We start from the raw sequence: 13,426 nt of genomic DNA on the forward strand, positions 1-13,426 counted from the left end.
AGAAGCAGGTGGGTGTTATTTTTGTTCTACACACTGAACTCTGGAAAGCCCTATTAAGAAAAACTTTTCTAGTGACAGCTGGTCAGTACCTTGCTGTGAAGGAATTTAGAGTTGCAGCCTGCTTTTTGGGGAATATTACCCTACACTTCCAGATTTTGTAGCTGTTCTTGGTGCTTCTTAGGACATTTAGTGGTGCAGTTTCACTAATCTATTTGCTCTGATAAGCTCAGTAAGTGGATTACAAGGTTTTTCTGTCACTGTAGATCTTGATAGCTTCACAAAATGTTTTTCATCTTGTTTTTTGATAGAGGAGAGCTGAACAGAAGTACAGTTATCTGTATTTTCACCAAAGTAAAATGAAGAGAACTTTCTCTACTTTATAAAGTCACGGAAGTTGTGTCTTATATTATTTTTCCATCATTTCATAGTTGTTCAGTAGGGATGAGATGTCAGTGATTTTGTGGCTTCATCCCCTGGAACTGATGACTTCTATTCTATGTGAGGATGAGACACTCGTAGGAGGCTTCATAGCCTGAACAGTTTTTAACTCTGTTACGATGCCTTTATGCTCTTTCAGTTAAAACTACCAGAAGACTTTTTTTTTTTCTATCTGGCAATCCTAAAATTTGTCTTGTTTTCTGCAAAAACGAAGATGATTGCTTTTTATTGAAGTTGTGTTTTTTATTAAAGTGACAGTAAATTACGGAAGACTTTCAATGATTTTCTGTTATGATGCACAGCAAATGGTACATTGAGAGACACTCATTTTATTCATTTTGTCTACTGTTAAGAGTAGATTTGAGATGTTAACTAGTTGGGAATAGTCCTTCCTTGCACCCTCCTACTAGTTGTTATTCATAGCAGGAAGCAGCACTCAAAGTCTTTCTTGAAAATTTGTTATAATTCAGGTGTTGATTCACGCTACTGCCTATTCCATCAGCAAGTTTCTGTTGCTATTTTTTAACTGCTTGTGAAGTTAATAGTATACCATCTCTATGTGGTTGAGAGCCTTGTTTTGTATTTCTGAATATAATTACCCTCTGCTGATTTGAAGAAATTATGCCAAAGTGTTCAGACAAGAGAGTCAAAGTTGGCCAGAGACTTCTGAATGCATATAAATTTCTTTTGTTGAACCAAAGAGCGGAGGAGTGGATATCTGACTCAGCTCCCCTCTCTCTCTGCTGACAAACTGAGCTTGCAGCTGGGAAAATGGTATGGGAGGAAAAATGAAGGCCAAAGTCATTATGTATATGGAGGCATGCCAGAATCTGTGAGGAAAATCCACCCAAGATAATGTTAAAGAATTACCAAAAAAAAAATTGAGAGAAGGATTGAGAAAAGATGACATTTCAAGAGTCTCAGCATGGTCACGTATGATGGAGTTATTGGACAGGGCAGTGGGAATAGGGTGATGTTTCTGAGACTTGAGAAAGATGAAGTCATTTGTCTTGGTTAGAACAAATTCATAGAAATGCCAAGTGAGGGATAGAAATAGTAACCAAAAAGTGTATTAGAGAAGAGTTGAAGTGGAAGACCAAAGTATAGTTGAAGGTCAGGCGCTTTAAAATGGGAATGACTGAATCATGCTTGTGTTCTAAGAGATTAGAAACGGCCAAAAACTTCTGAAAGGAACTGCAAGGAGAGAATAAAGAAGGGACAGAAAACAGCAGTTGCAGTGGGTTTAGTAAACACCATGAGCAGTCTCAGCAGACTCTCGGGAGTCTGCACCTTTCTTAACAGGGCTAGTGAGGAGCAAGTGAGAGAGAGAGAAGGGGCAGGCTAACTGGTAACGTAACACGTGTAGTTCCTTATAAGGCAGAGATAAAAGATTCTGTGTGAGGAAATGGCATCACACTCAACCTACCTGCATTGCTGGCACTTATGCATCTATCTTACACTCTTCTACCACACTCCCCAAACTTTCTCCCAAGCTGCACTGCTTTGTAACACTTCCTTTGTTCCTGTATTATGTTGTTTTAAAGTGACTTTTACTGATGTAATGAATTATCCCTACATTTTTTTTCCTTCTCCCTGTTTGATGAACAAACACAGCTCTCGTTCTATTGTTATTTGATCAGGAAGAGAGTGGAGGTGAGATGTCTTGTGCTGGTGACATTTTTGTACTCAGTAGACTTCGTCCTTTATAATGATGCATCAGAATGTCATGCCCCAGTCTGCTCTCATGAGGCATACGCAAATGAGTGTCAGGAAGTCATGAACGAAGAAGAATGAAAATAATGCTGCTTTTTTTTTTCTTTCCCCTCCATATATTTGATGTTGTTCTTGCATGAAAAGTAAGGATAATGTTTTGGGTTTGAGTAAGACAGACTTTCTCATACAGCAGTTGTCTGCTACAGGAGTTGCTGCCTCCTTTCTAGGCTGCCATTTCTTCTGCCTCTAGTGTTCATTGCTATACTCCCATTTCAGCCTCTTCCTGGTTTTGACAGCAGGTAGTTGCAATGGGTTCCTGCTTTTCTTTCTCCCTTCTATTACTTCCACACACCTTCCCGCCAACCATTTTCTACTAGAATGAATGAGCAGGGGTTTTGGTCCACTTTGAGTTTGCTCACAAATTCAGTCCATGATCTTGTTGGCATTCGGATGTTACTCCCACTCAGATGGGAAGTATTTAGTAGCTTTGTGAACTCTCCTGCTTAACTGCAGTACAGTCTAATTAAGCTACTTGCCTTGACTGAGGGAGCAGTAACTACAGACTGGAAGGCACAACATCACGAATAACAGCATGAATAGGCTCTTAGTCTCTTCTCCCACACTAGAGATGACAAAGTTTCTATGAATGTAGCATTTTGCTAGAAACCTTTGACTTTTGGGTTGGCGCATCTTTTTTTCATAAAGGAACAGGAATTTATGTATATAAAAAATAAGATGTCAGTATGTGGGTTCAGAAACTGCTTAGAAGGGCTGTAGTTTGCACCTGCCTGATGCTCTTAATTCTCTCAGAGGCTGGGTTCTCTGTGGTATTTGATTCTCTGCCATGCACCACAAGGTACTCAGAGGATGTGAGATGGAGTTCTATCAAGAAGTGTCTATCAGGAGGAAGTGGGAGCATCAGACACTGAGAGACATTTTGAACTATCCAATTTTTCCTCTGATGTTGATATACTTTAAATCCTTTGCTTATAGTTCCTGCTCTAAGCATCACGTAATAATGCTATATTGAACACAGACTTCTGTCTGGGTAGAATTGGAGTATTTTTGGTGTTCATTGGCAATCTCACAGAGTCATGGCAGCGTAGTTTGATCTCCTCCCAAATACAAGTGCAAAGATGTTCCCTGTTCTTTTCTGACACAAGAAGAGTGAGTTTGTCTGGTGAACCACTTATACCACTTTCTGGAGCATTTTTATTTCCTTAAAAATCTAACATCCAAATTCTATTAATTTATTTAGGTTGTGAGGTCCAGTGAAGCTTGGAGCTGTGTGTGTGGGTGTTTCCCTGAAGGAATTGCCAGTGAAATATATACAGCTGAGCTGACTGCAGCACTTCTTACTAGAGCATACTGTCAAGAGGATGAATGAATAGCATGGTAAGGATCTTTAGTTTCTGTTTTCAGTCCTCTGTTCGTGGTCAATCTAGAATTGAAAGTGTCAGCCACAGAGTAAACCTTGTTAATCCATGGTTTCACAACTGCAGTACATTCTGATTAGTATTGCTGTGGAGCAGGGTTTCAAAGCAAATCACAGGGCGCTTCTGTTATCTTAAAATGAAAACCTTAGGAGCCTCAGACTTGAGCTGCTTACTGGAGCTGTACCATGTAAACCTGAGTGTGTCCTGTGTGCTTGAGAAGGTGTTAATCTGCATGACAAAAGATTATCTGTGTCCAAGTTTGAATAAATATCTCTTATTTGCAAGTTTTTTCCAAGTTGCGAAATCCTCAGGACAAACCATGCTTGATCCCATTTGTACTCAAAAATCCTATTCAGGCTAGTAGAGGCAGCAAAAGTGTCTTTCAAATGGTCATACATTGGTACCAAGTTTCAGCATAGTTCAATTTAGCTAAACTGAATGTCCATTGTGATGCAGAACTGTGTGTGCTCCTATTTTATTTCAACTGAATAATGAATAAATGCTGTTACTGATTACATTAATATGTAATTATTACCGTGAGAGTCTAATCCCCTGAAACCATTGGTCACTTGATGTATGTTCATTAGCTACAAATTCTTTTCATTTTCCATTCCATGTATTTTATCATTTAATTGCTTTACTCTATTCAACATCATCCTTTTTTGATCTTCTTTTAATCAATATTTGGAATAAGAATTAGCCCTTAAACAAACAGTGCCCCAAATCTATCTTGCTTCCTTATATGTAGTGATGACCTTGTTGTGGACAGGAATAAAAATCAATTAGCTATTGCTTCAGAGTTATAGTAAGAGTTCTCTTAACTATATTTGAAAATTGCAGTTAAAAAATCTCAACAATTTTTGATATTGTAAATCTACAGATTATATTTTTGAAGGACCCCAGATTCTAGAAATTTCCAGTCTTCTGAGACCCTAGTGGAAACCTTTCCTTAACCATAAAATACAATAAAGCCCATATTTCTCTCTCTGAAAGAGATATAGGCTCTAATAATATCTACAGCCTTTGAAGGGAATCAAGTTTGTAAGCATTCTAAGCACTTTTCAAAGTGGGAGTTGGTGACTAAGACAGTGATATGACTCCCAAAATCACATGGCAAAGAAAAGTATCCTCCCTGGAGCTGTTTGAACTGGCCTGTAGCACTGCAGCAGGAATAAGGAAGACCAGGACTGGGGAGCTGTCTGTGAAAGACATGGGAATCCAGGGGGGCTCTGCAACACCCGACCCCCCCCCCCCCCCCATGTGTGTTTGCTTTCTTTCCAGAGGAGACTTGGGCCTGAGGGTGGGGAGTTATGAGGGTATTTGGAGGTGGCCAGCAAATGCCCCTGGGGACTGGTTTTGCAGGTTGCAAATTGTGATAACCCTCTTCACTGTTAAGGCAACAGATACTGCTTGGTGCCCACTTCAGAGAGGCAATCCTGTTCCTCCTAGTAGAGTGACATTTTCTTCACTGCAGTGATCTGCCTTTGTAAGCCCTTAATATTTACATGTTTTGTCATAAAATTAATGAGCATCCGCCCCCTTAAAAATCTCATTAAAGTTTGTCTTTGGCAGGTTGCCTCCCAAAGTCTTGACAGCACTTTGGGTGCTGATGATCTGATCAGAGTGTCTTCTCATTCCCTCCTCCTTCCCCATCTGTTTGTATCCACCTCTTGTGTTACCAAAATAAACTGGGGTAGGAACTGGTTCTTCTGTTTTTCTTTGGTGCAATGCTCTGTGGTGCACAACTTCTCTGCGGTATGAGTTGGCCTCTGCCTGTCGCTGCTGCATCATTTCCCCTGTCTAAACAAGTTACTTGAACAGTAAGCTGAGTGCTGCAGCATACCATAACGTAAATAACTGTTGTGCTTTCCTGTGTATAACTTGCATCTCACACCAGTCATTTATGATAATGACTCTGGCAACTTGCTTAAAACCAGAGGTCAAAGCAGAGGGACTGTTGAGTTGGTGAACAAAGATACGGAAGATCAGAGGCTGAGGAACTTGTAGGGGGATAATGAGGTCTGGTCTCTCCCCTCTGTAATCAGCACTGCTGCCAAATCGTGAAGGAAGGAGTGATGGGAAGCTTGTGCACTATAAATATGAAAATATAGCTGTATTTTAAGAAATTTTAACATACTTCATAAAATGCTGCTCTTTGTCTACTAATTTACTGTGCTCTGAGATGATACAAGCAACAAAGGAAGAAAACTGGAGGCTCAAACAGCCTACAGTAGCAAATTCTTTTGTGCCTTTGAACGTGTTAACATTAGAATTCATTAAACAGTGCTCTGGGGGTTGCAGCCATCATTTAAAAACGCCTCCTTTAAACAAATAAGGAATAGTATAGCCAAATGCAAGTAAGATAAAAATATAAATCAGTGGTTCTTTAGTAGCCGTTTATTAAGGACTTGTCTGTAGGCAATTTTACAACAGAGTGCATAGTCATGCCTCTTTGATGGGCTTTCAGAAACTGGGGAGATAGTTGTTGTTTAGGAATATCAAAGAACTTTTGTAGTCATTACATAGCTCTGGTGAACAATCATTAATCATCTTAAAAATAATTGGGGACAGATAATGTAATAAACTGCCCCTGGATGTATTTCTGTATTATCAGCCAGTAGTTATAAGTGAAAGGCAGAAATGGTGCTTCTAGCTAGTTTTGTTTAAAACAGCAGGAATGAAGAAAGAATTATCAGGATGTGAAATGCATTAAATCATGACAAGAGAATTCCTTTCATCTTGAGTATGGCTGCTGACTGTCAATAACTGAGATTAATGCTACAGGAAACAAAGAAGAAATGTTAAATATAATGACATTTAAAGAAGAGCAATAACAAGTTTATTAAAGGAAAGTGGTTTGAACTCTGCGAGGCTGGCAAATGCAGTTTCAGAGGCATTTTAAGATACTATTGCCTCATCTAAATCATCATAGGAGTAAATGAAAATATATCCCGTAAATTAAATCTGGTCTCTCTTCATTATCTCCTCTAAGGCATATGCATGCTCCTAATTTTCAAAAGGAACTCAAATGACTGTGAGCCTGAAAGTCTGTATCCCCCCAGATTGCCACTTCAACAACTTTCCTATCTGATGAGAACACTGAAACAGCGCCTGCTTTAGTAGTGCATGTTCCATTAAGAATGAGATTGAGCTGGGGGGGGGGGAGGGTAGCTTTCTTTTTTGTCCCATAGCTTTCTCCCTTTCCCAAATGTAATTGCAGCTCCTGGCAATACTGATGCTCACAGGGAAGTACAGAGCCAGGCTGGCAAGAGCATCTGTGCCTGCAGCCAGGGAGAGTGTGTAACAGTTCAGTTTAGCCACTGTTTCAGTTAGTGCTGTGATGTTAACCTGGGTGTTTCTCACCTCCAGTGAACTAATTTCTTCCAAATTCTGGAGAAATCCTCTTTAGGACTTCTAAGCCTCATTGCCTTGGGAAACGTAGCCAGAAACATCTCACGGTCCAGTGACCTTGGCAGAGACAAAAAGACTCTAGTATTAATGGGCAATCTAGAAGGAATTTCCCCTCACAGAACTTGGTTGGTAGAAATGTTGATTACAGGCTAAGGATGAGGATCTCTATAGTTCAGGGTGCTCCAATATTTATAATACAACCTACTTTATAAATTTACATTATGGAGCCTTAAGGATGGAAGGGCCCATCTGTGTAGAGAAGGTGGCTGTACCCTGGTCTAAAACTGCAGTATGGTTGTAAACTGGATGCCTCTAATGATCTTATGGGGCTCAGTGCCATTTACCACTTGCCTACTCCTACCACCACCTTCTTGCTTCAATATTGCATTTACTCCATTAATTTCTTCTCCATTAATGTTATCATTTCCTGTCACTCAGCTGAAGTCCAATGTATTCTCTACCAGTTCAGCTGTGCATGTCAGTCTCTCTTTGATGTGCCCTGCTTCTTTTAATGAATTAATTCCAAGGCTAGATAATCCTTAAATCTGAAAAATTTAGATTGTGGTTTCTCTAGGGCGGGCAACATGCATACTGTTTTGTTTAGCGCACATCCTTCTTTAGTGATGATAAATCTCAGCAACTCTAATGGAAACTATAATTGGCGTCAACAAAAGATTCTGTGAAGAAGTTATTTCAGCTGAATACAGCATGGGAGAAGAGTTTAAATGTCTGTTCTTTGGAGGCTCTATGACCTGCTCTATGGGACCAGAGGTTTCGCCATATTTAAGGATTTGGTAGGACTGGATGCCCTTGCTTCAAGGCGCCTTTGTTAATTAAGAAACTAGAATCGCTTTGTGTCATGCGGTAGCCTAAGTCTAATGACACAGCTTATAGCATGTGTACCTGCTTGTTGATCTTATCTACGTAACCATGATTTGAAAGAGGGAATGAACAGCACTGGAGAATACTAATGGCTTTTTGTGGAGGCAGACACTCTGTGGCCTTGCTTTTTGAATGGCTCATGAATGAGGCTCAAACTAGAATTAGGTCCAGTTATGTGACTTGAGCAACTACATCCTTTATTTTATGAAACTGATACTCAGTAAGCTTATATAACCTTCATTCTTTGTAGAAAAAAAACATGAGTGACATAGGAGGCACCATGGCATTGGCAAGATATCTGTAGCACATGGTAGATGAACTGAATTTTTCTTGTTCTGATCCATAAGAAAGCATGGGTGATACTGTGCAGTCAGATTGGTGCTTTGCTTTTTCCTGCATGGTAGAGCCACTAACCAGACACTGAAGTCAGTGTAGTATTGGGGATTTTTTGGTTTTGGGCTTGGATCCTTATTTTCTCATGTGCCAGAATTTGATGTTTCACATCACATAGATGGGTCTTAGTATTTGAGAGATTACTTCATTGATCCAGCATTTATGGATGTGAACATAAAGTTCACTGGCTTCTACTAATCAGCATTCTGGGTGTATCTAGACTTCTGACTTTGTTCGCAAGTAATAGAGTATGGTTCTAATACTGTTTGTACTACTGTGTTCAGATTGAGTGAAATGAAGATTCTTACCAATTCAAGCATGACATTATGTGGATTTAGAGGAAGAAATGATTCACTGAGCAGATTATCAAAAACTGAAAGGAGAAAGTAGTTGTTCAGATTACTTGATCCTGTTATGTTTGTCACTAAAAATAAGAGAAAGCTCCTAAGCAAATGGAAGCAAGGTTCTGGATGACATAGCCTAAATAAACTTCTGTCTGAAGTGATGTTCTGTTGAGAATGAAGCCATCTGTAATGAGTGAAAATACAGCAAACAGGAGAATACTCTTAATAGGGATCTGAGATTCTTTTGTTTGCGAGATGGTATTGTCTAAGATGGGTAAAAAGCAGTGGTTGAATTGGGCTTACACTCTCAGTAGGCACATTCTCCACAACTACAGTGAACCTAGGGATGTTGGGGTAAATTGAGCTGGGCTCTAGTCTGTGGAAGTGGGATTTCACCTCCTGTGTGCATTGAGGTATGGAGGCTGAAGCTGCAGAGGTCTTTTCCAGCCAGATACAACACACATGTGCATGTTGTGCTCATCTTCATATTGTTCTATTTTGGGCAAGTAATTCCAATGTGCAGGCGGCAAGGGATGAGTGTGGAGATGAAGATAAACTGAATAAAACTCAGAATATGTAGTTGGGCATTCCGCTACTACACCAAATTTAGGCTTGTATAATATGACACTGGATAAAGCGTTGAAAGTTATTGATGGAGAAGATCCTCAACTGTGGCTTTATTTTGAGAGGTCATGTGCTTCTCTGTGCTTCATATTACAGCCATAAATTAAGCTTTGCACTAATATTTCACCTGCTCTTTCAGGTGAAGGGAGTATTCTCTTAGCAATGATGGTGAAAGAATACAGAACTGCTCCTCCCTGTTGGCTGAGATGCCACAGGAATGTTTTACCTGGCTGTGCTTCACTCCACAGCAAACTGGCTGCATCAAAAAGAGTTTCCCCATCCTGAGTCTTAATGATTTTGTTTTCCTTGTCCATTGACTTCTCAACTTCAGGTGTGGAAATTTTTTTTTGTTTGTTGTGGTTTTGGTGTTTTATTGATTTGATTATTTTTTTTTTTTAAATTTTTTCTTTGTTAGTTTTTGGTGTCTGTTTGGTTTTGTTGTGGTTTGGTTTTGTGTTTTGGGGGGTTTGTTTGGGGTTTTTTTGTTTGTTCTCCTAAAGCAAAATAATAATGTTTAAAACCTGGGCTATTGTAGGGTTTAAAATATGAGAAAATAGCATAGAATTAAAAATATTCAAAATCCAATTAAAAGACAGTGTTGTGTTCAAATTGGGTACTTCTCTTTTGTTCTGAAAGAGATTTTGGGGATCTCTATCTGTGGAGTTCTCAGCACTTGAAATATTACTTTTCAGTAATCTGTGTTGGGAGATTAGTAGGTGAATGCATAGTTTTCCATTTTCATAAGAGGCAGGAGTTTCTAATAGTGGCCTCAGACTCCTCTGGGGCTCTCAGCTTAAATTAACTTCTGTTGGTTTGGTGGTCGGGGTTTTTTTTTATCTTTTCTTCTAAGTGGTTGAGAATACCATAAGGGTAGCTAGCAGGAATTTTTTCTCTTATCTATTGAATTTCACAAGGATTAATGAAGATGAAATGGGAGCTTTTGTTGTAGGAACTGAGTGAATCTTATGGCCTTTGTAGCAAACTATTTGTTGATGTAGTAGAAATTGTGTTTCACTAGCAGGGTAATTCATCAGCATCAGACACCAGTAGTACTGTATGTGCTGAAATAAATTCTGTGTGAGGTTCAGAGCACACTAGAAATCTTATGCTTTAAAATATCTTTCTGGGTATGACAGAGAAGAATTAAGTGATTACTGTAAACTGAAGTAAACAGACATGCTAAGACATGTCAAGCTTTATCAATAAAAACTATTTAACAAAAAATCCTATGTATTTGGCCATTTTAATTCATGTTGGCAATAAATACTTCCATTTTCTGAAAGACTGCTTGGGGAAAATTTTGTCATATTGAACTTCTCGGACTATATGGTCATAGATGAAAAATGTCAGAACTTCTATTAACTGGAAGCAGTTTATATGCTGGTAAATGATGTATGAGTACAATGGGCCGTGATGGTCAGAACACAGCCCAGCATAGGTTTTGCGTGGCTGGCGCTGAGAGGTTAGCAGTCTCGTGCTCCTCTTCTTCCTCTGTTTTTGGAAAGCCTTTGGGGGGTACATCCATGAAGCCACAGTCAGAACTGGATGCAGCCAGGTGAGTGTCACTGGACAGGCCACAAAAGGGTATGAAATATGGACTGAGACATAAATGGCAGGGGAGCAGTGAGGAGTGGGAGTGTGAATATATCCAGTAGCGAAGAGAACTACCGACAGCTTTATGTCCTAACAATATTTGTGTATGTGAAAGTTCTCATTAAGCTTGGCTTGACTGTGGATGAGAAAGGGCTCATAGATGAGCTTGAGCTTTGTCCCACAGGTTTGTGATGATTTAAAAAAAATAAACAAAGAGGACAGTTTCTGAAATATTCTTCCCAAGAGTTTGCTGTATATGCATGTTATGTATGTTGAGGAAAATTTAACTGTTATTGAAGAAAAGAAATACTAATTGTGTACTAAATTGAGCCTGCATATACACATTTCTCCTATATTATAATTGGTCAAGCTGAGCCGTTCACAGAAAGAACTGCTTAAAGCTGAATGCCTAGGGCATAAAAATTACCCACAGTTGGAAGCTAATAATATCATGTAAGGCAAAGTAATATTTGTGCTAAAAGAAAGTATTAATTAAACTCTTCACAAGATATTGTTAGATTACTCATATTTAGAGTCTTGCTAAAGGTTCAGTGAGACACATCAGTTTTCCATTAACCACACAGTCATTTCTGGCTTGAGTTTCTGCAGACAGCTATTTTGCAATGTGCGCACTTTGGAACTTATCAAGAACCTGATGTTAGTCACACTCGGTAATATTAGAGAATGTTATTAGTTCTGTTATTTCCAGAGCAAAAGCATGCCCAGTCTTATCCTGAGAAATTTGCTTTGAAAATGACACACCTCTTTTTCTTCAAGCATACTAGGTATATAAGCTTAAAGAACCATTTGTTTTAAGCCTGAGGTGCACATATATGTGGTGCAGTTGACATGCTGGAGGGAAGGGATTCCATCCAGAGGGACCTTGACAGACTTGAGAGCTGGGCTAATGCCAACTTCATCAAGTTCAGTAAGGTCAAATATAAGGGTCCTGTGTGTTGATCAGGGCAATCCTAAGCACAACGGCAGGTTTGAGAGCAGCCCTGAAGAGAAGGGCTTGGAAGTGTTGGCAAGAAGCTCAGCAAGACCTGTAGCAAATATCAAGAATGTTTCCAAACAGCTGGTTGGGGTACACAAAGTGCTGAAGCCATATGATGCTGATATGTTCACTGGCTTTGTCAATTAAAAGTAACTGTGTGCCACATCATCAAGTTCTGTCACTTGATTAGAAGGAAGACATGAGCTGGGACATCTAAAGAAATGTAACTGGGAGCATTGTGGCCTGGTGGTGGTCTGTGAGCCATTTGGAAATCACTGCATGAAGCCTGGGCTGGGCTGGGCTGGCTATTACCAGACTTCTGAGGTAACCTGTGAAACAGTACATGTAATTAGGATGATTTAATTTCCAGAAAGAAATTGTGTGTGCATAGGTAAGAGTATCGCACATTATAACATTTATTACTCTATTTAGAGAGGAACACCCAACTTACCCAGATGCCCATAAGCATTGTGCTGCTCAGGCAGCATTAACCTGGGGGAGAGATGGCTGCAGCCGTGTGGTATTCCTGGTGATAAAAATGTGCTGATGACTGTAAATGATTGTTCTGACTTACATCTAAGATTTGTCTTCCATGCTTTCTTTTTTTCCTATGGGAGAAAAAATTAACCCCATTCTGTCCCTAAGAGAGGGTCCCTAAGTTTGTATTCAGAAAGTATCTACTGAATTACAGCTGCTTACAAAATTCAACCTTTTAATAGTACCCTCCACTAAACTGAGTCTTGATATTTTTCCTTTGTGGTCATACCTGTGGCGTGCAATATACTGAAGGAGCACTTGGAAACTGCAGGGTCTGCTTCCAGCTGCAGCCCAGTTGTTGCTAGCTTTCAGTGCCACTGCTTTCTCAGCAGAGATGGCTTGCAGCTAGAAAGTACCTGCATTCTCAGAAGCTGAAATGGAGAAGGCCAAAATGAACTGAAGAGATGGAGGGGCTTGTTTATAGTGTGCCACAGTTTATTACGTATTTATTGTCCCAATCTTTAAAGACGGGCTAATGGAGAAGGGGAACTAATCCTGTGGGTGTTGAATCTCTTCTGATAATGAGAAACATAAGCATAAAATTGCAGTAAAGCAGGACAGCCTTGGAAGAATTTTCCTAGGAGTAAGCTTTTTTCCACCCTACTGTGCAAAACAGCTAGAAAATTTCCATTACAGCCATGCTCTTCACCCAAGTTAATAGCTTTGTATCAGGGCCTGACTTGCCTTAGTAGCCTTCCTCAGAAGACAGATAAAATTTTGTATGCTTTGAACTTCAGCTTTGACTTATGTTTCATAATTCTTGCTGTTCATTTTGTCAGTAAAGAGAGAAAGATGGAACTGTCTCATAGAAAAAATTGAATAAGTAAACACACTACTGAAAGTGGCCCAGGGAAGTTAAACTGATGATAATATATTTGGTTTTAGATATTTATGACTTTTGCTTGCCAACAGATGGATCCCCTTCCACATACTGCAGTTTTAGAACATACCCCAATGATGTGATGGTAATGTTCTTCATATCTTAGTTATTCTTAATATCAAATTTATGAGTGTTGTTCCAGATCCCAGTGTTTCTTCCTCTATGGTTCATTGTGAGG

General features: G+C 39.5%; 1 long non-coding RNA gene across 4 annotated transcripts in view; it reads left to right on the top strand.

The window, feature by feature from the left end:
- Window positions 1–13,426, top strand: part of LOC133265214 (uncharacterized) — a 77,888-nt gene that overhangs the window by 54,197 nt on the left and 10,265 nt on the right. For 2 of the 4 annotated variants that reach the window (XR_009741891.1, XR_009741890.1), the window contains exon 2: window positions 3,410–3,546. This is a non-coding gene — a long non-coding RNA (uncharacterized LOC133265214). Of the gene's footprint in view, window positions 1–3,409; window positions 3,547–5,159; window positions 5,298–9,380; window positions 9,518–13,426 lie in introns of those variants that run through there. The other 2 variants (XR_009741892.1, XR_009741893.1) reach the window with 2 other exon arrangements.

The sequence above is a fragment of the Pezoporus flaviventris genome, unplaced genomic scaffold, assembly GCF_033815535.1.
Source record: "Pezoporus flaviventris isolate CSIRO_AGI_PZ_B2104156 unplaced genomic scaffold, CSIRO_AGI_Pfla_v1 ptg000005l, whole genome shotgun sequence".
NCBI classification, from domain to species: Eukaryota; Metazoa; Chordata; class Aves; order Psittaciformes; family Psittacidae; genus Pezoporus; species Pezoporus flaviventris.